Below are 25,202 nucleotides of genomic sequence, written 5' to 3'. Positions count from 1 at the left end.
CATCAATTTACCACACAGCGCCCGGTAAAGTAACTTTTATGCAAAAAAGTGAAACATCTTAGAAAGTTAGGAACAACATTTTTCGACGACCAAACTTGTATTTAAAGGATTTAAGATTTCGTGCAAATTGCACCACAGTTGAAACATTTGCAGGTTGGAAAGTGCAAACGAAACTCTGCAACGGAACTGTGCTATTCATGCAAGTGCAGGATGGCGCCTGAAAATTCATCATTTTTGATCCAAAACAACATGAAACACGAAAATTGCACAGCTTATACAGGGTGTTCCGTAAATAAGTTAAAATATTCTAACAGCGTGTTCTACTAGTCACTTAAGAAGGGGGTGTTCCTGATATTTTTTTTAATTTGAGGTTTCGTTGTGGAGTTATTCGGTATTTCCAAAATGGCGGAAAATATTAGTTTTTGTTGTTTTCCTTTAAAACGTTTAAACATAGAAACTTTTTTTTGGTGATTACACAATAAACACAATTTTGGTGTACATAATAAGCTAGTGCTTGAGTGCCATTTTATGATAGTGTTTCGTGCTTCAGTTTGCTTTTATACAGGGTAGACATGTAGAACCCTTACTTTTGTTTGCTTCAGAACTTTTTTGTGTGCACTTAAACTTTTCTCGACATGATCTTGTTAATTACTACAAGCTATTTACCAACTTTTTTATCTTTTATTGTTTTTTCCTAAGACCACTAGTTTGCCCGCAAAAAAAAAATCGTTTTCGTTGCTGTTCTCAAAATCTGTAAGTAATTAAGTTAATTTGTAAAAATCTAATAACGTTTTCATAACAATTTTGGTACGCATTATTAGTTGATTACTAACAACCTAAACTATTTTTCTAAATGTGTATTTTGGTTCAGATTACAATTATTAAGATTTAATAAATGTTACTTAAATAAAAACATGCTAACAATATGCGCAACGATATAAAGAAGCAAAATTAAATTTAAATAACCATTCTGATATTAACTTAGCAGCAGTCTTTTAATGACATTTAAATTTACAGACCGTAAAGTTTGCACTGAAGTTCTTATTTCGTTAGAAACATTCAATATTCTTTCCTAAAGTTATTCGATTGTATTCACTTTTGTTAAATAAACCGTATTTCTTAAATGGCCCCAGAAGTAAAAATCGAGCGCGTTTAGATCCAGAGGTCTAGGAGGCGAGTTTATAGGAGCTTCTTGACCTCTACCAATCCAACAGCCTGGAAAGTTTTGACCAAGCCGAAACGATTTAATTTTTTTGCGGCCAAACTAGTGCCCTTAAGGAAAAACAATAAGAGCTGAAAAAGTCGACAAATAACGTGTAGCAATAAAAAAAAATTTGTTGATAAAAGTTTAAGTGTACACAAAAAAGTTCTGAACAAAACAAAAGTAGGAGCTCCACATTTCTACCCGGTATAAAAGTAAACTGAACTACAAAACACTACCATAGAATGACACTGAATTCGTTTACAATTTGTGCCAAAATTTAAGTTCTAGTCTAAGTCTATGTTTAACCGTTTTAAAGAAAAACAACAAAAACTAATATTTTTTGCCATTTTGGAGATCAAATATCTCAAAAAGAGACCTCAAATTAAAAAAATATATCAGGAAGATCCCCTCTAAAATGACTAGGAGAACACACAATGCACTACAATCTTTTGCAGCTTGGGAAAGGCAAGCCAAATAATTAACATTTTTTGCAAGTGCACGCTGTGGCCTGAAAATTCATCATTTCTAATCCAAAATAACAAGAAACACGAAAATCGCACAGCCTATAGATAACAGCTGAGTCTGAAAGTTCTGCAATTTTAATTTTTATCACACCAAATAGCGATTTTTTGGCGATCAAGTAAATGTTGGACTAAAAATGGACGTTTCCACAAATCTGCGCCTTTGGCTTAAAAAATCGTAACTCTTAAGCTGGAGCAAGCAGCAACTTCAAATTTCTTCAATGAATACACGACACTTCACGTGACAATCACGGTGTGAAAAGAGGGCAGATTTCATGCAAATTAAACCACAATTGGAACTTTTGCAGCTTGGAAAAGGCAAGTCGAATAATGAAGGTTTTTTGCAAGTGCACACTGGCGCGAAAAAATATATAAATGATGATCGAAAATGAGAAGAAACACAAAATTACACAACTTCTAGAAGACAGCTTGATTCCGAAAATTCTGAGAGTTTCATTAAATTACATCCAATGCTGAATTTTCGCCACAAAGTAAAAGTCTGCAGTTGTTACAATTTGGGTTAGATAAAAATCTAGACTAACAAAGACTAACATGAAAATAATGTGTGAATGAACTAAGCAAAGACTAACATCAAAATAATGTTGAAACTATATTTTTGAATGATTATTTAGGGCCTTATTTTTCGTCAATTATTCATAGAAACCTGCCTGTTAAGTAATTTTTTTCAAGAGGATTCGTATTTTTTCCTCTGGTGTGTTTAGTTAGCTATGTTGTAACCGTTCCACTATTTGAAAATAATGCTTAATAAAAACGTTGCAATGTGATATCTTCAAGGAAGAACCAACAGATGTCTGCCCATATAATTTCTTATACTCTACATGAGCTGATGGCCAATGACCGCATAAATGGAATAACGCCAATTTTGAATAATCTAGTACTACACATGCTGCGATTCCGCGATTCCTAATAACCGTATACTGCAGGTAATACCTGTGAATGCTCTTCAGAGAGTGTTGATTATCAATAAAAATTAGTGTTGACTTAGAAACCAGCGGCGTTTGATTAAATAAACAATTATCAATCGGTGTTGCTTTATGCAAACTCACAACGCGTCCGTAGATGGTAAGCAGCGTCCACTTGCGATTCGTATTCGTTTTGTCTGGACAAGACCGTTTTGTCTGGTATCATTACGACAACCGGCTACCGATGACCCGAAAATAAATTAAATATTTTATTACACACTTGTGACGCTTCTAGTAATTGAAAAGGAATTTACAACCCGTAGTTGCAGTGACAATTCCCGGTAGTCTTGCCTACGCGGTCGTAATTTGCGTGAACCTTCGAAATACGACCATACACTCTGCAACTAAAGTCTCAAAAGGCTTTTCGTAAATACTGGGTTAGTTGTTGTATATTAGCTGGTTTTCCTGCAACACGAATCTCAGTTTTATGAGGAAACTAACATATCTAGCAAATACAGTTTAGCAGAAGCGACAAGACAAGTCTCAGAAGTATTATGTTGATTCGTTAGCAACCATCATTCGGATTCTCAGTTTATGCGCCAGCTCAATATATTCAGTTTGGAAATGTTTTGTATATGTACTGATATCCGCTAAACAAAGGACTTTAAATCAAATGTAACGCTCGGTTGGAGCGTTATGTAAGCTGGAGTTCGTCAACAGGATAAACTGAACCAATCGCATAAATCTCATGTTTGAGACTTCTGCAAAAATTGAGCTGGCTAAATGGATGAGTTTTATTACAAAATTATAAAATTTTTAGCCACAACGTTTGAGAGCCAGCACAACTAGAGCATTTTCTAGAAGCATCTTTTGGTAGGGTCGTTTTTTGCCTCCGATTTCGCCAATGCCAGTTTGATCTGCAATCAGTCTAGGCGATATTTTCTCTGGTGGTTTTGCTTATTTTATTCACAAGTTCCTAATTAATAGAAAAGTAGTAGAATGTAACCGTTACAGGCCTGGCCTTAACTTGAACAAAGCTGGAGTCTTCCACAAAGAAGTCCGCTGACCCTATTGTATTCAATTTATTTACTTTTGGCATTCCAAAATTTTATTTCTTCCCACAATTCCCAATAACATCTATTCTCACGGTCATCTTGCGGTTTTTACTTCATATGGAGGATCGGAACATTGAAATCAACCCTTATAATTTTCAGTTTGTGGTATTTTTTACAGGCGGAAGTTTCTTCTGGGATTTATAAACATTTGTTTTTATATCGAAGCACAACTTCGCTTAACTCTCAATATGAAGCAACAAGCAACTTGAAATTTTGACAGCGGATACAAGACACTTGAATCTAAAAATACTGAAGATTTCGTTCAAATTACGCCACAATTGAAACATTTGCCGGTTTGAAAAAGCAAGTCAAATATTTAACGTTTTCACGCAATTGCACGCTTGGGCCTAAAAATTCATAACATCTGACTGCAAATGACAAGAAACATAAAAATCTCACAATTTATTAAAGATAACTTAGTCTGAGAGTTCTGAAAATTTCATTTAAATCGCACCCAATCCTGATTTTTGGCGACTAAGTAAAAGTTGGGCTAAAAATGCACGTTTTCTCACAGATGCATCCTCAAATTTAAAAATCTAACTTTCAATCTGGAGTAAGTAAGAACTTCAAATTTCCACAGTGTAGGTACAAGACACTTGAATCTAAAAATACTGAAGATTTCGTTCAAATTATACCACGATTGAAACTTTTGCCGGTTTGAAAACGCAAGTCAAAGATTTAACGTTCTCACGCAATTGCTCGCTTGCGCCTAAAAATTCCCCTTAAAAAAATCTAACTCCCAATCTGGAGCAAGTAAGAACTTGAAATTTCCACAGTGTAGGTAAACAAGACACTTGAACCCAAAAGGACTGAAAATTTTGTTCAAATTACAATCCAATTTAAAAATTTACAACTTTCAAAATGCAAGGCAAGGAATTTACGTTTTCACGCAAGTGCACTCTGGTGTCTAAAAATGTATGACTTCTGATCGAAAACAACTAGGATCATGAAAATTGTACAACTGATAGAAGACAGCCTAGCCTAAAAGTTCTGAACATTTAATTAAAATCGCACCCAATCGTGATTTTTGACGACTAAGCAAAACTTGGACAAAAATCAACGTTACAACAGCTGGATCCATTTTTTGGAGCACGTGACAACTTGAAATTCTCACTGTGCATACAAAATGTTTTATGGAATACATCTGCGTTTCCTCAACAGTTGATCGCAGAAAAAATAATTTAGAAAATAAATCATTTAAGATTACTGCGTCTGCAACACCAAGAAATGTCTTTGGAACATAAACATAGAAACCATTTTCTTAATTTTCCTCGTACTCTCCAAGTAAACCGCAATAAATAACGCCAATTTTCTTAAACACTCTGTGTACATATTCCAAATACTTGAAGTCTAGTCTGATGGAAAAAATCCCATTTCGCTTATCTTCTAATATTATTCTAAAACTATTTAAACCCATCAAGAAGAGCGATTTATTAAAATACTTGTTGGGTCCATAATTAAGACTCGAATACTGAGGAGGCAACAAATAAGGATCAGGCGCGGCATAATAAACTGAGACAGTGTTTCCCCAAGCAATTACCAAAACATACAAAGTTTAACGACACGCAAGAAGGCTGTTTAAAATTCATTAAGCATTTTTCGCGTTTCTAATTGTTCATTGTTTAATGAAACATGTTTCGAAATAGTTAAAGCGCAAAAATGCCCGACCGAAACAATAGAAAATAGTTTAGCCGTTATAAATCGGAATTGTCGCATTATACCGCGTAATTTTTTTTCTTGCGTTCCGTTCAACATGTCTCCCCATTATACATACAATCTGTAATACATTAAAGTACAAACACATTTTAGACCATACTTGTCGGGGCCAATCCAGAGGCGGCGTTTCACAGTGATATCGATAACTTCGAAGATTTTTAAACAGTTTTTATGCAATTTGTTTGAGAAACAGACCGCCATTTTCAGATTTCCGATTTAAATTGTCAGGAATCCGAAAATAAGGTCTGGTATGTTAAAGACATGTTTAATTTTTGTTTAGTGCTTCATCAGGTTTTAATAATTCTTTTAACTGTGATCTTCCATGATCATTCAAAGCTGTTATTTAGAATTCCAAATCTCTGCATTCATTCCGCTGCAAAAAAAATTGTCACGCGTTCTTCGGTTTCAGTGAAGCGGGACGTAGCGCGGTTTGCCTATCTTTACAGCTCGCGGAAGTTCGTAATAACTCCTTGACTTGCCGGTTTTTTCCTCCCAACAAGTATCATTTGTTGCTCTCCTAGTTTCGTGCTTCGTTTATGCAATTCTTCATTAGACTGAAGAAAATTGATTAGGAAGGAGTTCGGTGTCAATTCCAAGGATGATGTTTAAGTGGTAGCTAGTGGACATACGAAGCTTCTTGAAAAATTCTCGGGTAATTTTCATCTCGTCTGGGATAGCGAATTGGCCGTCAAGTTTGCACTAATAGCCTGGGTTGAAAAATGGAAACCACGTGCAATGAAAGAATTTCCACTGGGTTAGTAACCTTTTCTCGAAATTGATTTGTAGCTGCCGCGAATATTCGTTGTCTGGCGTTGTGCGAACAGGACCCAGCAAAAACCCGCTTCGGAAAAATGCGTGCAAAAAGTGGCTCAGAGTTCGGCACCGAATCGACGCGTTTCCCTTTATTGTCTACTTTTTGTCATCCGACAACTTCTTTATCTTCGGTAGGGACTTCAGAAGAAGCCCACCAGTTCTTTGCATTTACTTCGTCTTTAAAGTTCATTGCATGTTAGGAACTAATCTGCTGCAAGTCTCTCACGCATTTTATTTCTGCAGCTTAAAGGTTTTCTTCTTAGGCAACAGGGTGTGCAGAAGCAGTGTTTTGTCAATTCCACGCCTATTTAATCCATCTTATTCATTGCTCATTTTTACATTGGCGTTAGCTTCTTCTTGAGAAGAGCAGAGGCGAATATCGTGATCATATTTAACATTCCATACATCTAGATTCTACTAGTTTTCCGCTTCCGCTTGATTGATGAGGCGTAAAGCATTTTTGTTTAGATTTATTCCCCAATCAGGTTTTACCTTGTTATTTCCCTCGATTTTCCAGGAATTTTTCAACCACTGGAAGGACTGGACTGGCCATAGGCAAGCACAGATTTTTCAGAAATTGTCAAGTGGGACAAAAAAATCCCTAAACTTTGTATTTTGTCCCGATCGACAAAGTATAGTTGCAGCTCTAAGGGAGAAAAAAATCGTTTTCGTGGCTATCTTCCTGGATTTTTAACGAAATTTTCAACCGCTGGAATGACAGCACTGGCCAAAGGCAAACACGAAGTTTTCTAAAATTGAAAACCCCCAACTTTTACATTTTGCCCTTTTCGATTGAGAAAAACCAACTAGAAATAAAAAATAAGTTAGTTTTCGAAAAATTTTCCACCGCACAAGTGGAACCAGTGGACATTTTTCAACCACTTGGTGACTGAACTGGTCAAAGGCAAGCACAAATATAAAAAAAATCCTCAAGAGCAAATAAAGATTCCAACTTCCGCACTTCACCCTACTCGATAGAGAATAGTTGCAACTACAAATGGGAAAAAGTCCCTTTTTTGGCAATTTTCCGGGATTTTCTAGAAGTTTTTCAATCACAAACCCAATTAACTCCTTAAACTTATCGAAGGTTCCAACCCCAAAGAACAGTACAAAATCATCCAGTATTTCAAAAGATATATCTAAAATAGTTTTTAATAAAGAAATAATCCCTGGAAAATGTATCCACCTACGGTACAGGTGATTTAGCGGCCTGATACTTGCTGGTGCAGTGGGTTCTTCAAGGACTCGCACTTGATTTTTCCAAAATAACTCAGAAACTTTACGACACCATCGGTGTAACAATGTGTCGCTAATTTCCGATCGGGACAATAAATTTTATGCAAACACAGTGCCGTATTCGCGATTTTGCCACTTAAGCCAGTTGCAGACATCGCATGGTTGTTATGAAAGTGAAAGGAAGCACTTTTAGCTCTGTGTTCCTGCAAATGTGCTTATTTTAGTCGAGAAAACTGATGTTCATTTAATTTGTTTCTATCAGAAGAAAAATGCAAAATGTAGAAGCCCAACCTATTCCGACTTGGCCACAATCTCGCAACCTGGTAATAAAACTGGATGGCATCAAGCCATCGGCCGCATTCACTAAGGCCGTTTCTAAAGTCATTATCGAGATGGTCCGCAGATTGGTATGGTTATCTATTATGCCATTGCGAGGGATTTAGATAACGGAAATCTTTTAAATGCACAGATTAAAAAACATTTGCTTGTGTTTTATCTGATTTATTGATTCGCGCATTCATTTATTTGAGCCGAAGAGAGCACGAAAAATATTAAGTTTAGATTGAATATTCTACTAGTTAAGGAGTAAATTTTCAACAGACGATCGATTTTCTGTTGGTGTTCAAAGAAATTTGCCGCGGATCAGGCTCGGCTCCTTAGGTTTGGACGCGACCTTTAGATTAGCCAAAGACTTCACTACAGACACTTTGCAACTTTTGTGTTTCCAATTTATATACTTTTTATGGAGCATTCGTGTATCAATTTATCGGCAAAAATTTTCATTGCTCTCAGCTTTTAAATTGTTGTATAGAAAAACTTTTATGTCTCGTCTTTGGGTTCTCAAAGTGTAAGATAAGCTAAAAATGCAACCCAAAAGCAAGTGCTTTACTTGACTATAGGTTGTAATTTTAAGTGATTTTCGATTGAACTTGTGGTCGGTTTAGGTCAATGAAAAGCCATAAATATTTACAAAAAATGTCTTTGCCCAAAAAATGTATCCGTCTACTACAAGCCTACACAAGAAAGCACTGTGCACTACTACGTCTACTATAAGAAGACAATTCAGAGAAAACTCCGAATTCATAAATTTTTCGTTTTCTTAAGAAAACCAGAGCAAAAATGGATTTTTGTACACATTCAGAACCTGACAGATATTTTTCCGTGCCGTGTATCTTGTTCAAAATCGTAAAACTCTGAACAGTTCATATTTTTAAATGAATGATTTTGAAATGCAAAATAAGTAGCTCGATTTCGACTCGAACAGAATTATTATGCATCAAAAAACTGCAATTTTAGTTGATCGCATTCGCATTTTAAACCACTGTCAATTAATTTATAAAAAAATGCCTTCTGTTAAATTCCTTTTTAAATCTTTTCTTAAATGTATTATTTGAATCACCACTGAATCTTTTCTAAATTTTCATGGAAACAGACATTAAAGAGTGGACAAAGAAACGATAGACTTCAGGAAAACCGGTTGGAAAAAAATATTAAAGTGGATTAGCGTAAATTTGTATAAATTTCAAAACATTTGGACAAATTTTATTAAGTGTTATACGCTTTGAGCACATGGTTTTAAGGTACATTTTGAAAAATATCAAGCGTATTGAGGTAAAATTGAACAAAAATGAGAAAAGTGGTTTTAAGACTCTTGTTTAAAAATATTTATTCAAAATGAAACCGAGGTGCCGGTACTAGGCGGGCCTGGACCACAAAACTTTCATCGGGGATGTAGCTCAGTGGTAGAGCGTTCGCTTTGCATGTGAAAGGCCCCGGGTTCGATCCCCGGCATCTCCAAATTTTTACATCAAGTACTACTTAAGATGGTCAATCAATCTTCACGTTGCAGCTATTTTTTTTCCTTAATTCTCCATATATGAAGAATAACGACAAAGTTTTCACTGCGTCAATTACAGAATTACAAAATGCTTCAAAACGTTTTTTTTATTTTAACGACTGAATCATGCATGATGCATCAGGAATGAGGATTGGAAAACCTAATTGTGAAATAAATCACTTAAGTCATCCAAGTAAATTACAACAAAACCTTAAATTGTGTTTTTTTGCGAATCATCTTCCGCAGGTTTTAAGAGGCGAGCGCAATTTGCTGTGATTGCCAATCACAATTTAAGCAAGACAGTTTTTGTGGTGTTAATGTAAAATTTATAGCTAAAATACATAAACGATTTGATTAGGTAACAATAGACTTTTTACTAATCGTTACCAGCTCGTTCATGTTCCATTAAAGTGGAAATAGCCGGGGGCAAAAAAGGCCGTCGTCGTCGTCGTCTTGTTGCTCGATTATTGCAGTTTTTAATGAAATAAATAAAACGCTCCTCAAATCAAAGAATCGTGATTTCCCATGCAGGCCAAGTCACCAAGAATGTACCAAAATAATCTTATAAACGAAAACTGCCGCAGTCAAAAGACACATATCTTCAAAAATGACATATTTATTAAGCAACCAGATGAACGAACGATTCCCGGTACATTCTTGAGATTAAATGTGGTTCTTAATTCTATAAAGGCATTTGATAAATTAATAAAATTAAAAATATATAACCCCGGTTTTGCCGCCAGCCGGATTGAGTTTAAAACATCCGAAAGTATCGTATGACTATAAGGAAAGATAAGATGGCCGATACGAAACGAAGACAAGATAAATGGTGAGCACAATCGAAAATATACGGACAGCTAATATGAGAGGAAAATGTTTTTAAATGCTCATTTTGGTTAGAATAATGTTGAATAATTAAGTGAAACGAATTCCGAATATCCGAATGTTACTTAATTGATTTATTAAGACTTGAAGCGAGAGAAGAAAGGTTCTGGTGCGATCTCACATTAACATCGAAGGTGACAAATGTATCAATTTTATTCGGGGGTTGAGCTGAAAACCTTTCATTTTCTATACGTGAAGTTGACTCAAGTTTTCCCTTTTTATATACTTAGTGGAGGCTAGAGTTTAAGTAATTATTTACTGAGGACTGTTTCTTTGCATCTATTTTTCTCTCAACTCATTTCGGAGGAAACTTCATAATTTAAAAAAATGTTGCAATTTTATAGATAAACTACGATAGCATCCTTCTTTTGCGGCATATTCCAGAAGATTTTTTACAGACATTTAACTTTTTTAGTTGTCTATGAATTAAATCACATGCATGAGTTTATAATAATGCATAATAATAATTATTTTGAGTCAAGCATCTTCTAAACACTGTGCAAATTTCAAGCTGTTTCTTCCTTTAGATTGAAAAATGCGGTTTTTTGAAGGATTTGGAAAAACGAACATTTTGAGCCCGATATATACGAAAATGACAGAAATCAGGATTCGGCGCAATTTTCATTAAACTTTTAGCATCTTTATAATTAAGCATCGTCTAAACATGGTGCAAGTTTCAAGTCTACACTTGCTTTAGTTGGAGATGTACAAATTTTTGAAAAAGCGAGCGCCATTGATTAAAAATGTATATTTTGAAACCGATATTTAAAAAGCTTGAAAAAATTAGTTTTCTGAGCGACTAGTATAAAACTTTCCGCACCTTGAGACTCAAGTGTCTTCTAAAAATTCCAAGTTGCTACTTGCTATAGTTTGAAAAGTATGAATTTCTAAAGAAAAAAGCACATTTAAGATAAACATGCATTTTGATCCCGATATTTACGAAGAATAGGCTATAATCAGGGTTTAGGGCGATTTTCAAGAAACTTTCAGCATCATTAGAACAAAGATTCTTCTGTACATCGTACAAAAGTTGTTACTTGCTGCAGTTTGTAAGTTGCGAATTTTTAAAAGAAAAAACGCAATTGAGTAAAATCATGTATTTTTTATTTCAACCTGAATGAAGAATCCAAGAGTGATTTTTAGTCCACGAGAAAGCAGTGGCGTCATTTTTTTGGTTAAAAACACCCATTAACGTGATAGTACGGACGACATTGACGCAATAAGAAACTTGTTTTTTTATTGTAAAATGCGCTCAATCGTTGCAAGTTTCTGCCTTTTTCACAACAATTTCTCAGCCGTTTCTCGACTATACTTTCTAATCCAAACTGATATTGTTTTTCGACCTTTTATCGTTTCCCCTCTGGACAGTGGAGAATTGTTTCAGATTCGATGAAAACAAAGCAAAATCCGCAGACTTTGCTGTGCAAATATCGCTGAGCAGAAAAACTAACTTTCATCTAAGCAAACAAAAAATTAATAACGATGAAACTGTCAAAACGTTTTAAAAAGCAAACTTTCAATATCGCTGCATAATTTAATCTCGAGCGTAGATCTGAAAGTGATTGATCTCTCTTTGGTCAAGATGGCAAAAAACTGTTTATCTCTTTCTCTTCATCGATGGCTATCGGGAGGGCGCAGCACATTTTCAACTGACACCACAATAAAAATATTAACCGCCGGGAATTTAATTGATTCATTGTAGCCCATGACAGAATTTGAACGCATCAAGAATTACCGATTTGAGTGAAATTGAAGTTCACATTATGAATCGAGCGCGAAATCACACCATTCTTAAGCTGCTGACTGGTTGGAACACTGCTAGAAACTTTTTGCCCAACACTTTATGCTTTACTGGTCCTGTCTTATCCTTCAATCAAAAGCATGTTGAGTTGTTTCGGAAAAAATCAATTATCCATTTTTTGCCTTCATAACGTAATTAAAAAACCGGCAAGACCTATTATCACCTTCAAAATGCGTTTCCGACAAAGAAATTACTTTCCTTTCTATGAATATTTTATAGTATCCGATGCATTCTTAATTATACACGGTGATTATACCATTTAGGTTGTTTGAACGTACTTTACCACTTAGTTAAGGCTTTGAAACGATAATAATGGGGGCAACGGCTCTTCTGACAGATGCTACTTTGTATGTGAATGTGGTAATTATGGTTTTTAATTTTCCGTCTTGAATTCATCGGAATCGGATGAAAAGTGACCATGAAGACATGACCATTTGGGTGTTTTACTCGCAGATTTAACTAGGCCTCGGTAACTCAGTGAAATGTTAGGGGTTGGCGCAGTGCGGCGTAAATGGCTTGGTGCGCCAACCCACGCACCGGCGCAGTAACTCGGTTCCGTTGATGGGAAAATGTTGATGATCCTTTTTTTATTGTTTAAACATTTATATACGTCAGTGTGAAAATACTGACAATATTAAGACATTTTCTGCGAAAACTTATCAAATAAATTTTACTAGAAGGCTTGCCTCCTTCCTCGTTTCCAGCTTCATATTTGGCACAAAATCAAATAATTTTTGATAAAAAAACGAACAGAATCAGCGAAAGTAATACCTTATTTGAAAAACGATTATTTGGTCGAATTCGGGACGAAAACGGAAATAAATTTCTCCTGTTTTTTCCCGAAAATCATAAAGGTTTTCTCAAAAACCGATTGCAAAACTAAAAATTTTAAATCGAAAGGGCAAAAAACTCATTATTTTCTGAAGCAGTTCTTCTTCCCTAACAAGCATAGGGTCTATTCAGCGAAAAATGACAAAATTAATTTTGTTTCAAAATTCTCCTCATTCATCGATTTGCAAGGAATTTTAGAAAACCCTTTTCAGCTTCAAATTCACCACAAAAACCAGATAATGTAATTTAGTTTTTTAGCGAGTCATTAAGATTAAGAGAAGAAGAGAGAGATAATGACCAGAGAACAAAATTCTGGATTTTTGCTCTACAATATTTCCCGGAACAGAACAAGCGAAAGTATGTAATCAATTATTTGGAAAACGCGTCATCTTCGTGACTGTGAATAATTTGTTTTTTTTTTAATTCCGGTTTCTTCGCTTTTAGGACAATATTTGTAAATAAAACTTTCTCCAAACAGAAAAACGCGTTTCTTCCTAATGTTTCACAGTTAAAAACTGGCAAACTAAGAGTCTTTTATGCAAAAAAAATAAGAGATCGATTCTAACAGCAAACTCCTCGTCTTTAGTTTGGTCTTCTTTATCGTCTTTTTCGAATACCTACGTTTTACCTTTGAATTTGGCACAAAATCGAAACAAAGTTATGTTATTTTTTTCGAAGAAAATAAAGTTTTTCCAAAAAAACGATCAGAAAAAGCAAAAGCAGATAATTCACTATTAGGAAAACTCACATGGTCACGACCTCATCGACCTGAAGAATTTTTAAGTTTCTTCAAAATTTCCCATTTTAAACCAAATACTTGGTGCAAAATAATAAAGCAATCGTTTCTACAGAAAAGGTAACTCAGTGAATTTTTAGTAGTGGACAAAAGGATGACCTTTTCTTAGATGCTAAAATTCCAGTCTCGGTCATCGGTAAATTATTTCCAACTTTTGAAATTAAATAATGATATCGATACCATAAATAATTAACCGATGAGTTAACTCGGCAACAAGTCCAAAACGCAACTCAACACAGGGTTACCCAGGCCTAGATTTATCCAAATCAATAACCACACAATAATGCTAGTTGATTAAAGAAAGGAGAAACCTAAAGAACTCAGACACACAGAAGTATAAAGAATTACAGAAGGAGACCGACCAAATTATTGAAAGATAAAAGTACTGAGATGGAAAATCTGCACAAAATAAAAGAGTTGTCTGGAATTGGTCGGAAACATGCTTACAGTTGAGGAAGGAATTAAATTGAATCTTAAATGTTTTCGGCGAAAATCGCCCAGAAATGGACTTTCCTGAGAACTTGAGAGAATCCTGATTTTCGTCCCTGAGAAACTTGCATAAATATATCCAGGTTGACTAAAAATGTCCTGGTTTCTCTGGAGGGTTTTCTTGGATGATTTCTATACGAGTACCACCACAAGTAGAAACATTTCGTTAATTTCTCAAGAATATAGATGAAGATCCATTTGCAATTTCAAAATACTATATTGATAGAAACGAAGTCTTTTGGCACAAGTTTTTGATTGATTTTCTCCACTTCCCCAAGACACGTTTTTCCACCTCCTTTCAGTGACCATTTAACATGATATTTCCGTTTCCATTGATCATTTTTTCAATCTTCGAGTTGCATGTCCGAATCATTTGTCAATCGAATTCGTCAATTGCTCGAGTCGATTTCACGTGGCCACTTTCACAAAACAAAAGCGATCAAATCGCAATTGCATAACCCAATAAATAACTGGCACTCGCGCTCTACAGCAAATAGTTGATCCGTTTTACATTCTAAAATGTCATAGAAAGTTCACGGAACAAGAAAAATCACTGGGACAGTATGGGGCAAAGCATGATCACAGTTTCTCGCCTCAGCTAGCTAATAGGTCAAAATGTCGCGTTTTGTTAAGGATGCAAGAAAAACACTAGATTCGATAGATGCAGCCGCTCAGCTTCGAAAATGTTTAAGTTTAGGACTGGTTGGCGCTAAAAATTGCTGTTTTAGTACAGGAATTCGTTGTTGAGAAGCGCCCCGAATAACATAATTTCGCTTATAAGGCGTTGATATTCTTAGCAGAAGGGAAAAAGGCCTACACACCTAAATGAAAATTTTCACCAATCTGGCAAAAATGAGTCATTTAATTTCCATTGGAACTGATGCTTCAGGAGTCAATAAATTTTTGTCGGATATTTTGCTAACGGAGATTTTTATCAATTCGTCTGAAACACCTTTGATGAGCTTTCATGATACCGCCAAACCTTTCGTGGTTTTCTCTGCTTATATTAGGAAATCATAATTCATATTCACAGCCATTAAAACACTTACAGGCAAATATCTTGGAAACCTATTTAGCTGAAGTTTGTTAAGTATTCACGGGAATAATTCATATCCACATATAGACACTGAATAAATTATGGATATTCTCCCTCAGCTGATTTATGATGATCTAAGATAATTGCGGCTATGCAGTTTTGCGTTTATTTAGCAAATTATATGGGCGACGCAAACACTCCACACTTTATAAATACGATGTGGACGTGCTTGCGGTAGGGGACATCAGTGCCAACGAGACGAGACCGTTATTATCAATCGTGTTCAACTGTTTTAACCACCGCTTTAGAATAAAGTGTGAAAATTTGGGAAAGTAAAGAAACTATTTACCCCATTAAAGTGTCAACACAATGCAGCATTAAAACAAATCGAAGTTGTTACATTTTGAGGTCAAAAAATATTTTTTGAACACTATTTCTGTGGGAAATAAAATGTTATCTTGCCATGATCAAATAAAAATTGACATTTTTTAGCTTAAGAGTTCCAAATTTATGAACAACGGAATAAATTTGATAATGCTGGATATTCAGATGTAGGCTTTGTATTTTTCTGTTTTCATTTTCTATTTTCTTCAGCATTCTTCAGACTTTAAGTTCGAATTTTGATGCAGATTTAGACTGATTTAATCATGGCTTGTTTTTGGTCATCATTTTTAAAACAAACTAAAATTAATGCCTTTGCTTAATTATATTAGAAAATGTGCTCGCATAAACATGGACATTTCTTAAATTTTTAATGGCAATTTTTTTTTAATACAAAAAAGTAATTCCCTTCGTAATGAAACAAGCCTTTTTCCGAGTTCATCTGATATTTTTTTAAAACTTCTCTCTGCTGAAAATATGTTTTCAATCTAGCATTACTCGACATTTTTCTTTCTGTTTTCTGAACAATTTACAAACTCCTTATTTGCTTGCTTGTTTAGTTTTAAAATGCTTCCACTTTTACGCGAATAAACCTTATCACAAAAAACAGTTTAAACTTAAAAAGCTACTCTTAGATTGTATTAAATGAGTACAAAAATAAAGCTCGTTTTAGGTGAGTCCAACTTAAAAAACGAATTGGTATGTTACGAGAAAATAATAACGTTTGTGACACGATATTATTATTAATAATAATAATATGTCGGCATCTGAAAGCATCTTGCTTTTACTCAATCTGCCCCTAATGAATTATGCACATTTGAAAATTTCCGACTTGGTAGAAAGACCGCCTTGTTCCTGGCAATATTTCAGCCATCTGAAGAATTTATATCATATATGGTAAGCCCGACGGGATGATTGGATACAAATTATATTTACGTTTTTAAGTAACCGAGAGTACATCGGGCGCATTTCCTTTATTAATATACGCAGAGAGTGGCGAGGAGCGAAAAGTTACTTTGACTTATTAAAGCGATCTTGTTGCATTCAAACTGCATAAATCATACAGTCATTCGTACTTTATCAGCTAAAAATTATAGTGTAAAATTTGCTTTTCGTCGTTTAAACATAAATTCCTACAAGGTTACCTTACATTTGAAATGCCACATATTCGCTTATTTTGGGAATATATTTGATAAATATTTGTTGCATAAAATTTTTGTTCGTATACTTTTTTCCGGGTTTTTTTTCTAAAGATACGACAAAAGAAATATAAAATCGGGGTTAAGCGTAAGCAGATCAAATCGCAAATTAGGGCAATACAAGATACGACAAAAAAAATATAAAATCGGGGTTAAGCGTAAGCAGATCAAATCGCAAATTAGGGCAATACAAATTTAATCCTACGTGTATATGAAAAATGTACTATAGTGAGACTATAAGGCATATTTTTTGAATCTAGTAATGGCAAGTAACTTTTGAATTTGCAGGAAAAGTCTTAAATTGTTCACCCCGGAAAATTAAACATAATTAAGTCATACGTTTTAAGACAACAAATAGCATACGCCTTTAGATGCAAGTAGTCAAATTCAATTTCAATTAATCAGCCCAGTCCATTATGAGAGTAAGAGGCTGTAAAATGGCCGCTTTGATCGCCCGATATTACGCCACTGGATTTTTTTAATCGAATCAATCTGGTAGATTAACCACTGCATTTTCAGCATATGAAGATAATCGATTTTGCGTAGAATTAATTTCTGCATCGGACAAAACGGAGTCAATTTGCTGTTGTTTTGTACTGATTACGTGCCTAATAATTTCGTTTTATTTTGTAGCTAATTAGATAATTCTGTTGCCCGATAAAAATGCTTTTTCTTTGTTATTATTGAGAAAAATCTATCCCATTTTCATTCTGTACCTACAATTTGAGGAGTTGATTTGCAAGCAGCAGATTTTCTTGATTGGAGTTTCTCCAGAGATGCGAGATTAAGGACAATTCTTTTTTGCGAGTTTCTTGGTGCGCGGTGCAAAGATAGTCGCTTTATTTTCTCCGTTATTAAATTTTACTATTTTTTTGCACTCTTGAGGTAAACGCCAATTGATCAAGGTAAACAGGGATGTAGCTGAGAAGTAAAAATCCTCTAAACTTCCAAGCTATTTTATAGAATATTCCCCAAGTCATTGATCAAAGTGATTTCCTGAAAAAGTCGATTAGGTCAGGTCATAGGTGATTTAATGCCAATATGCCGGAAACGCGAGAATCACCTAAAAATCAACGGCAATTGGTTCCCGGTGCGGCTCCGTTGGAGTCCGGAGCTCCAAAGGTGATTGATGGTGTCGGAATTCTTTATGGTAAATCCAGCTACGGTACTTTCTGGGCGAATGGAAAACCATTTATTCCGAAATTTATATCATTGTTTGTAATACGGTTAGATGCATAATTCGCTTGTTTTCACCGGCTTTTTGTATGATTTGGTGCCATAAAACTGATGGTGAATGAACCCAGATTCTTCCAGTTTCAAATGTGTTAGAAGGTGGGAGATCGGAGGCAAGTTTGAAGACATCGTGCTTCATGAATCATGAAAAATGTTTGGTTGCAGAGGATTTCATTACTTCACACGACAGGCTAAGAAATGCGAATTAAAAATAATCCCCAGATTTCACAAATAGCTTTTTCATAACGCACGTACATCTTAAATGCTGGAAGCGAGCTTTGTTGAAGATTAAGTGGGACGCCGATTAATTACTTCAAATGCTACTGCTGTGTCTAAATGATACAGACAAAAACGGATCTCGGTGTTTAAAGTTCACACTTTTACAATTAATTACTCATTAACTGATGATTAATATGCTTCTCAGTTTTCTTAATTTTTTTCGGGCAGTTAGTCTGAATTTTTTACGTTCTTCTCGTTCATAAAGTATGGAACAAATTAACTTATCCAAAAGTGGTCAAGGGTAAAATTAAAATTTAAACTGATTTTATTTTTTCGGTTCTACCCAAAAGTATCAAGCATTTATTACAGAAAAACATTTTGCATTTTTTGATTCCATCTGTTTTAATTTGAATACCCAATATCACCTGCTAGTTTTTCAACGTTTCGGCGATTTTGTCCGAATTTTTTCGATTTTCCAATGAATTATCAAAACGATTTTTCTTCAAAAATTCGTAGCTCTGATCCAAACAATTTGAAGACGTGCGATGGGAACTTTTCAGTAAAGCGATTGAAGCTCTATTTTTTCTATTCCGATTCCCATCGAACTAATTCCGATTTTGCCAGAATTTTTGCGAATGTCCAATTAGACATCGACGCTTACGACAGTTTTTTTCAAATATTTATATCTTTGAAGCCAAACAAGCTCAAACTGTGCACTTGTCAATAGAGGGATTGATTATAAAAAAAATTGAAAAACCAGTCTGCGATTTCACCCGAAATTTTACGATTTTCCATTTAATTATCGACGCCGCTTAAGACGATTTTTCTTGCAAAATTTGTAACCCTGACATCAAGCAATCTGAAGCCAAACCCTTTGAACACTTCAATAGAGCGATTGAGGCTCTATTACTGAAGAAAATAGCAAAAGGAGTTGCAATGTTTCCCGAGTTTTTAGGAAAAATGTATATATCTTAAACCAAACAAGCTTAAACAACGCTATGCGATCTCTCATGAGAAGGACGTAAGTACTATTACAAAAAAAAGTGCAAAATCAGTTTGCGTTTTTGTCAGAATTTCTACAATTTTTCTATTAATCATCGACGCCGCAAAAGACAATTTTTGTTCAAAAATTCATAACTCTAAAACCAAACAAGCAGGAGCGGTTCAGGCTCTACTATAACAAAAATTTCGAAATTAATTGCGATTGCCCGAATTTTTGCGAATTTCCAATTAGACATCGACTCTTAAGTCAGTTTGTCTTCAAAAATGTATATCTTTTAAACCAAACAAGCAAAAACAAAACGCAGCGAACTTTTCACTGGAGGGATTGAGGTACTTAGAAGAAAAACTAGAAAAGCAATTTGCGATTTTGTTCGAATTTTTACAAGTTTCCACTTAATTATCGACGCCGCACAAGACGATTTTTCTTGAAATATTCGCAACTCTGAAAGCAAGCAATGTGATGTCAAACCGTATGAATTTTTTAATAAAGCGATTGAGGTTCTATTATAGCAAACATTTCGAAACTAATTGTGATTTTAACAGAATTTGTCGATTTCCTAATTGGAACTTCGGACATCGAGATTTTAGACAGTTTTCCTTTAAAAATTTGTATATGTTGAAGCAAACAAGCGAAAATAAAGCCCTTTGAACAATTTGATAGAGCGTTTGATGTACTTACTACTAGAAGGAAAATTAGGAAGTCAGTTTTTTATTCTGTCCGCGTTTTTGTGATTTTTTAATTAATTGTAGGCGTCCCGCTCCAGACGCTTTGCATTAAAAAAAAAAAACTCAAACCAGACAAGCTAATACAAAGTGCTCTGAACACTTCAATAAGGAGATCAAGATACCATTGAAATCAAAATTTGATTGCGATTTTATTCGAATTTTTGATGATTTTCCAATTAATCACCAACGTCTCTCGAAACGAGTTTTCGTCAAAAATTCGTCACTTCCCAAAAACAACGTATATTTTTTTAACACAATGACAACATTCTATAAATGTGAAATTCCTGATAGACCTTTTTCTAGCAAACGCACTCTATACCTGCGTCATTTAGTTCCTTCTAGAAAAAATATTTTCTAGAAGGAATTAAACATTCTTTTTTCGGTAACAATTGAGTTTTCCGGTTGTTTGGAGTTCAGTTGCTATTTGCTCCGTGTGCATTAATCATTGACGATTATTGTTTTAAATCTTTCATAATAAGTTTAATTTTTCGCGCTTTTTGTTGCAAATGATTTTTTTATAATACTAGTTGTGAATAGCAGTCAGCATTAATTTGTCATAAATCATCTTCATGCCCATTAAAACTTGCACTTACCTAAAACGTATGCTGGCACATAAATTTTGGTTGCATAATGACATTTTTTATGCATGTTTCTGGGATTGGTAACCAGTAGGCAGCTGTGCTGAAGCTGTTTATATTGTTTAATTTCGCGGCTTCGATTGAATTTTGATAGATATGGTTTTCTAAACCTGTCTGTAAATTTGCTGTTCATTACACAAAGACTCTTGCAAGGCTGAAATGCTGAAGCCATTAGTAGATATTGTTAATAATGGCTGATGCATTTTTCTAGCTGGAGAGGCTGGATTGAACTGAAATCGATTACCGTAATGACACACAATATTTTGATATAGAGCTGAATCGATTTAATTATAGGCCATAATGATAGAAAAGTTAACAAGGTCACGTATAAGTGATTACATTCAATTAGCCAGAAACGTCATAAATTAAATCACTTTCCTGCCGTTAGGCGTGGCGAATTTACCAGTTTTTGTAAAATCAAACACTGCATTAATTAAAATACAGACATTTTACCGTTACGGCGTGCATTAGTTAATGTAAGTTGTTCTACGGCATATTTCATGCTCTTGAAGTAATCGGTCAAGTTCTTAGCTGCTAGTGATTTTATATCTTCTAAGAAAATAATTTTTGTTTCAGGTGAGTCCAAACAGACGACTTCCAGCATTTCGGGGTGCATTTAAAGGTATTTATTTTTCCAACTAATTGGAGTATTCTGGGAATAGATTCATTCACCATGCACCCAGGTTAAGCTTAATGGTTCCAACAAAAGCATTTCAAAACGAATATATGTTATATTCAGTGCACAATAAGGCGAAATACGGTACACCTAAGTACCGTTGCTGCACAAGCCCCATTTCGCTGAAATACGTAATTTTAAACACACGGCACACATACACTTAATAATTATAATTAAATAAATCAATTGATCTCGAACAAAGGCCCATTCGCGAGGCGGAAAAAGTCTTTTTCACGACAAACAACTCGTTTATTGAAAAGTGAGTGAGTGAAGCTCTATTCGTCTCTGGGCAGGAATAATGTAACGATGTAATTGCTGATCATTCGATATTAAGTGATCTGATCGTGGAAGTTTAGCGGAAAATAAGAATGAAGTAAAGGTTGATTGTGATCGATTTTGCGGTTGGATTAGTTCGCTAATCGATTTGGGATGCATATGCTGCAAGAGGTCCAATATTGTGTAAAATAGCGCCAAATATTGCGTTGAACTTTTTTGCTTGTTATTTTATTGTCGAGGAATAGAACAACAGGTACGAACGAACTGCTACTCTTGGATTGTAGGTTCTTGATCGTCTTAAGGTAGGTTTGAAAACTCGTTAGTTTGCAAACAACTTTTTGGCTCTTTCCATCCTATTGTTGGTTGTGAGGATTTCTTCTGTCTCAATGAGAATATCTCTGAATTTCGTCCATGTATCCTCGATGTTCTCTTCCATAGGGCTGTCTGTGATGAAGTGTTGAGCCTTCTGTTAACACTTTTCTGGAATTCTGCTTTTTTTTCTTGCGCTGCTCCAAGCGCTCTTTGTGTTCTTTTTTGGTTTTCAACCTTTTCAAGCCGTACTTTTAGAGTTATTGGCGCGTCGCTTCCTGAGCTTAAGGTAATGATTCCCCCAGTGACTCTCTTGGGTTCTGATAGACAAGATAATTTCCTTTCGATTTGTTGTTTCGAATGTCTCCTCTTAAAATGGGATACCTAGTTGTTTAGAAAACGATTACAAATTTCCTATTTTTGTCACCCATAAAAATAGTCAGGCCTTAGGGCTGCGACCTGAAGAATCTCCTGTATTTACTTTCAGCACTGTTGCTTCTGCAGAAGCACCGCTTTTACGTATTTATTCAAGAGATTTAGGGTGGTGTACTCAAGATTATTATACGCAGATAACCGGACTTTCTAGGAAGTTGTAGCCTATTATGCCTCATTAAGTTATTCGTGTTGAGATAATTAATTTTACTAGCCGACATGGTGCTTCTACGGAACAACGTGACCTCATAGACGTACCAACCCGGCATTTAACATATGAATACTATTGTGAGTTTTTACAGAAAGATTCTCGTTTATAACTGTCTGCAATCGTTGTATTCGATCGTATGTGAAAAATTACTTTTTTTCTACGATTAGTTGAACTCGAATTTGTTTGTGGACGTGCCTCCGGGGTGTATTTCAGGTGTCTTCGGATTCTAGTCGTTTTATGCTTCTAATTTGCAGTTTTGTCGAGTAAAGTCGATGAAAGCGACCATGCAAACAGACTTGGAATATAGTTTTCAGTTCAGTTGCCCAGGCAAGGTGTTGGCTTCTTATCCTATTCTAAGCCCGAATAATTATTTAATAATATTTAATGGGCGTGTTGGAAGATGTTAAGCTCGAAACCGGTAAAATATCAAAGTTCATGGGCAACGGAAACACCAATAAGCTGTCCATTTTTAAATTCAATTTTTTTATTACCAAGCTCTAAAAGAATCTAATTAATTTGACTCAATTTTATTAGTTTCTGAGAAAAATGTTTGGGGCCGTTTCTTAGGTGCTTCTGACCAGTTCAGGCATTTCTAGCTAGTAATCGTTGTACATAAAACGTTGAAATTTTTGCTGTTTTTGAACATGTTGTAGCTGCACCTTTAAAATCAATTACTAGTGCAGTTTAAGAAAAATAGCAAAATTAATAAATGCAACAAATAGGCAAAACACCAACAATTTACATAAGTATAGCAATAAATGTATGATCAATTCTACATAAAAAGTTTGCACAAGTTTCCAATCCAATTTTTCCCTGATAGCTAAAAATCTTTTGGACGTTAAGAAACTTGACAAAATATTTCAAGAACCGAGTTGAAAAACTGCTTATTTACATAATACAAATTATATGAAATAAACGTGTATAAATCGATCATTTCGCGCCACTGGTGGAATTAGCTCGGGAAATATTTGTTTTGTCTATGTAAATATAATAACACTTGGACCGCTACTGAATGCACAAACTTTTGAGATAATTAGGGGCATTATTAGAGCTTCTCGGCTAATAAATATGAAAAAATGACACATTTTTCTCATGCCGAGCTTGTAAAATATCCAAGAATACAAACCATTCTGTAGAAGTTTTTTGGTTTTAAGGTGATTTTTCTGGGTAAACATTGTGCCTGTTCCGACAAATTTATTAAACGGGATCCAGCGCAACTTATTGTGTAAGTACGGTTATTCTGACTGAAATGCATAGTCGATATAGAGTGATTTATTGCAATGGTATTTTATCCATTAATATGCCCCATATTTCAAATCTATATTGTCCTTGCTCGGTTTAGAAAAAATGACATGGCCTCACTCTGCGCTACAAATTATAATGCAATAGCACTACTTGTAAGCATGTAAGACACAACATATTTAATTTGGTTTATTCTTTATATGGTAGTTCATTAGAATTTATCGTAGACGATTATTTATGTAACTTTTATTTTAATTTACAAGTATTGTCCAGAGCGAAAGCGTTTTACATGACAAATGATGCCCATTCGGTATCCCACTGTTGGGTCTTACAGTCGCTGTAATTATATTGGATTTTTTTAATTAATTGCAATAGTGTTGAATGGTGTCATGGCATGTTGTTCCAAACTTCTTTAAATATCAATTGAATTTCTATAGTGTTCGACCTTTAAGGTTTTTCTTACGTAAACGGTTACACTGATTTTATTTACTTGTTTCACGACACATCTGCTGCATCCATTCTCATCAAGCAATAAATACCCTTGGGTTCGGCATAACGGCATTTGCTACATAATTTATTTCTGCTCACCTATGACCTGCTAATAGATAGTTTGACTGTTGGTTGCTCTCAAATTTAACGGATATTATCTTGAACTTCCATTTCGGCTTATTTCGCTTTTTTCCTTTTAATCTTTCCAAGGTTCTGCACATTCGATTGCGGTCTGTGTTAAATGTTTTTGCAAGGTTGATGCGAAAAGAAATACCCCAGTGTATTCCGAACACAACTGAAATCAATTGACCATATCACCAATGCCTAGGTAACGTCTAATTGAATGCGAGGTTTTTTAGTTTGCTCTTGTTGTGAGTAGACTTGAAAGTGCTGGCCACAATTAGAATCGACTATTATATTGAATATAATACTTTTTATTTAATCGTCAAAAGTTGTAAGTGCCGGGAAATAATGTGTATTATTATACAGGGTGTCCCAAAAGTAATGGCACAAAACAAAATGGCGGATTCCTGGGGTGAAAATATAATGATTTAACACAACTTACCTTAGTCCAAAAGTTGACGGTTGCCGACATACAGGGCGTCAAAGTTACATTTTAATTTAATTTTTTCGTTATTCTACTTTGAACGGCTGCATATTTTCACGAAATTTGGTATACAGGGKGTTTTGAGYATMMGAAATCCTATCATCAGATTTTAATCAACTTGTAGCAAAACCACTTACGGCGATATCCGGGCTAAAAAATGGTTTTAACTTTTTGGTCACCCKKTATTCTGACCTTTAAACTGGCTGTGTCTAATCGCCTATTAATTTTGCACAAAAACGGTATTCTTAGCAAAACATAATTTTGTTGTCCAGCAAAACTTTAGTGGACGCAGTGCCAAACTGCGGTACTTAGAATTGTATCCCAATAGGAGGCAACCGAATTTCAAGTTATTCGGAGAC

General features: G+C 34.9%; 1 protein-coding gene and 1 non-coding gene across 4 annotated transcripts in view; both read left to right on the top strand.

Moving 5' to 3' along the window:
• The window catches only part of LOC109547044 (lysine-specific histone demethylase 1A), a 235,562-nt gene that overhangs the window by 37,322 nt on the left and 173,038 nt on the right, over positions 1–25,202 (top strand). The gene's annotated exons all lie outside the window — the stretch shown is intronic.
• On the top strand, positions 9,254–9,325 carry Trnaa-ugc. Its single transcript has one exon. It is a non-coding gene; the product is annotated as a tRNA-Ala (tRNA).

This window comes from Dendroctonus ponderosae, unplaced genomic scaffold (assembly GCF_020466585.1).
Source record: "Dendroctonus ponderosae isolate FM_Combo_2020 unplaced genomic scaffold, Dpon_F_20191213v2 Dpon_F_20191213_1, whole genome shotgun sequence".
Lineage (NCBI taxonomy): Eukaryota > Metazoa > Arthropoda > Insecta > Coleoptera > Curculionidae > Dendroctonus > Dendroctonus ponderosae.
Note: the sequence above shows the minus strand (reverse complement) of the source record. Positions and strands in the feature narration are given on the sequence as shown.